The sequence below is a fragment of the Aplysia californica genome, unplaced genomic scaffold (genome assembly GCF_000002075.1).
Source record: "Aplysia californica isolate F4 #8 unplaced genomic scaffold, AplCal3.0 scaffold00156, whole genome shotgun sequence".
In the NCBI taxonomy this organism is placed as follows: domain Eukaryota; kingdom Metazoa; phylum Mollusca; class Gastropoda; order Aplysiida; family Aplysiidae; genus Aplysia; species Aplysia californica.
Window position 1 is genome coordinate 1,390,931 of NW_004797426.1, and position 3,597 is coordinate 1,394,527.

Below are 3,597 nucleotides of genomic sequence, written 5' to 3' on the forward strand. Positions count from 1 at the left end.
CGAGTGGCTGTAGCAGAGAAGAGGAGATTTCTGCAATGTCTTGTGACAATTACAACAGTCCATAGCTGTCGTGGGTGGTTGGCAGGTGCTCTGGTGTGCTTTTCTCCTTCTGTCCTATCAAACATCTATCTTCCAGATCTCTCCTCCTTCTTTTTTGTGTTTGTAACTCTCTTGTAACACCTCTAATCTTCGGCACTTCTATGACCTTATTGTGTTGCAAGTGCCGTAAAACTCTTACTAAAACAAAAACCATAGCCGTCCATCCCAGTGAGTGGTCAGAGGCAAGGGGAAGTAACAATGGCAAACATTACGCTACAAAAGAAATATCGTGGTTAACTCCCCTATGCTGTGCATTCACTGTGGTTGACATTTTGTCTCTGCGAATAGATTGTGTGTGGTGTGAGCAAAGATTCTCTACTACATAGTAGATTGTGTGTGCTGTGAGCAAAGATTCTCTACTACATAGTAGATTGTGTGTGCTGTGAGCAAAGATTCTCTACTACATAGTAGATTGTGTGTGCTGTGAGCAAAGATTCTCTACTACATAGTAGATTGTGTGTGCTGTGAGCAAAGATTCTCTACTACATAGTAGTTTGTGTGTGCTGTGAGCAAAGATTCTCTACTACATAGTAGATTGTGTGTGCTGTGAGCAAAGATTCTCTACTACATAGTAGATTGTGTGTGCTGTGAGCAAAGATTGTCTACTACATAGTAGATTGTGTGTGCTGTGAGCAAGGATTGTCTACTAGTAGATTGTGTGTGCTGTGAGCAAAGATTCTCTACTACATAGTAGATTGTGTGTGCTGTGAGCAAAGATTCTCTACTACATAGTAGATTGTGTGTGCTGTGAGCAAAGATTCTCTACTACATAGTAGATTGTGTGTGGTGTGAGCAAAGATTCTCTACTACATAGTAGATTGTGTGTGGTGTGAGCAAAGATTCTCTACTACATAGTAGATTGTGTGTGGTGTGAGCAAAGATTCTCTACTACATAGTAGATTGTGTGTGGTGTGAGCAAAGATTCTCTACTACATAGTAGATTGTGTGTGGTGTGAGCAAAGATTCTCTACTACATAGTAGATTGTGTGTGCTGTGAGCAAAGATTCTCTACTACATAGTAGATTGTGTGTGCTGTGAGCAAAGATTGTCTACTAGTAGATTGTGTGTGCTGTGAGCAAAGATTCTCTACTACATAGTAGATTGTGTGTGCTGTGAGCAAAGATTGTCTACTAGTAGATTGTGTGTGCTGTGAGCAAAGATTCTCTACTACATAGTAGATTGTGTGTGCTGTGAGCAAATATTCTCTGCTAGTTGTCGGTGCGACCCAAAGTAATGTAATCTCCCCTGTCTTGTTTACGCTCTACAACAACGACTGTACTTTTAAGAACAAAAACATCAAACTACAATGTAATAACATTTGCGGATGATTCCACTCACCAAGGCCCTATAGAATGACTGCAGGGACGCTGTCAATGTATTTACAAATTGGACTGATAACCATTTTCCTTTTCCTGACTGTATAGAAGGCAAAGGGATTCATGATATTATTCTACGTCATCGTTCAAAAAGACCAATCGCAATCACTACTTATTACAGATGAGGAAGTGGAGGTTGTAAACTGCTACAAATACCTTGGAGTAACCACCGACAACAAGCTAGACTGACATCCCCACGCTGATTTTGTTACAAAAAAATGTTTTGGGTTTAAATCGAAGAGTTTTCTTTGTACGGAAATTAAGTGTTAATGTTGATAAAAAGATCATCTCCCTGTTTGACCATTCCATGTCCGAAAGCGTGTAACTGTTGCTGTTTCGTATTTGCTGCTGGGCTGGAAACTGTAGGGAGCAAGACAAACACACGTTTGAGCCAATCATAAAGAAAGCCAGCAAGATGGCTGGATACTATTTTAGTACAACTGACGAAATATGAGATCACGAGTATAAAAAAGATCAACAGCATTATAAAAGACCCATCACACCCCCTTTCCATCACACCTCCTTTCCATCACACCTCCTTTCCATCACACCCCCTTTCCATCACACCCCCTTTCCATCACACCCCCTTTCCATCACACCCCCTTTCCACGTAAATTGTATGGGGACGTTCAAATACAGGGGGATCCCAAAAAAACTTTGCAACTTTTTTTCTGAATGTCTCGCCCAAAAATTGTTCTAGAATGCTGTAATTTGGAACAGACTTAATTCATTCAAAAGGAATTTGTTTGATATAAAATCCACAAAGAAGAAACATGTTTTGAAAAAGGAAACGGCAAAAAGAAAAAAGCAGCCAAAAACGCAAAGTTCACCAATGTTTCAAAATCTTGTAAAGGAAGTCGTGAAAAGATTAGTTGACTTTTTTCTTGATTTTCTCTTTGACGTTAATTTCCTTCCCTGTGACATTTAAACAATATTTAATTTCTTTTACAAAGTTTTAAAAAATCTAATGATTTCTTTCTGAAATTCCTAGAAGCAGTGCTCCACATTCCCTCCTTTGGACTCGACACATTTTTGACGCGTCGTTCGAAATGTTCAGTGGCGCCCTAACGCAAGGACCTGCTAAACCATGAGTGTTTAAAGCCACATACACTGTACATGTTCACTAAGAAGTGGCTTATTGAGACATAGAGTGAGGTGCCCAATAGACAGCATTTTTTGAGTTGACATATCCTGCAGGGTGAAAATGGGCTTTGCACTAAACCAAACGTCATCGAGGAAATTATCCCTCTTTACAAGACAATCGAGGAATCATGAAGACATTGCCATGCTCTGATCCATGTCATCTCGGCCTAGCGAAGATGAACATTGTACACTATATAGTCGTAGGTTAAGATCTGCCATGAGAATGCTGACTGTTGGTGTGTAGGAAAGTCCTAGCAGCAGATCATCCACGGACACGTCTCATGGGACTCGGCTACTGAAATCTGCACTCTGGTGACGTTCAAATGGCTGCGCATGGTGCGTGTTCAACCTGAAATGGTCATTTTGTACATAACTTTTCAGTTGTGATTCGCTATAGATCCAAACTGACGAAACTTCTCTACTCATGACGCCAAAGGTCTTGAGGGCACCTAAGCATTCTCTCCATGCCGTGAGCAGAACTTACGAAATGTCAGGGATGGTGAGTTTGTGGAGAGGTAATGTTCAATACAAAAAGCTCTCAGCTCTTTACTAAACTTAACCATGATCTCAGCAGGCAAACGAAATTTGGGAAAAATGATATCCGCAGACTTCTGTTGACTTGTTAGACTGTTAGACTTCTGTAGCTCGCAACATGGCGCGATTGTTGCAGCTTTTAGTGGTAGGCTTAATGCGAACTGGTGCGTCATGCTATGAAAATGGCGACAAGGTTGAAAATGGATTGTTTTTTTAATGCGCCATATAGAGCTAGACCATTCAATGGACTTATCGAAAATACATATCAGACAAATTCCTTTTGGCTTCCAAACGTTTTGTTCAAATCTGAAAAGCAAAACTTCAGTATAGAGGAAGATATTTATAATACAAGTTGTAAAGGTTTGTTGTTGTTTTTTGGATCATCCTGTACAAGTCAGATCAATATTTCCCAGAACCGCGCCGAATTCACCGAACAGCCAGTATC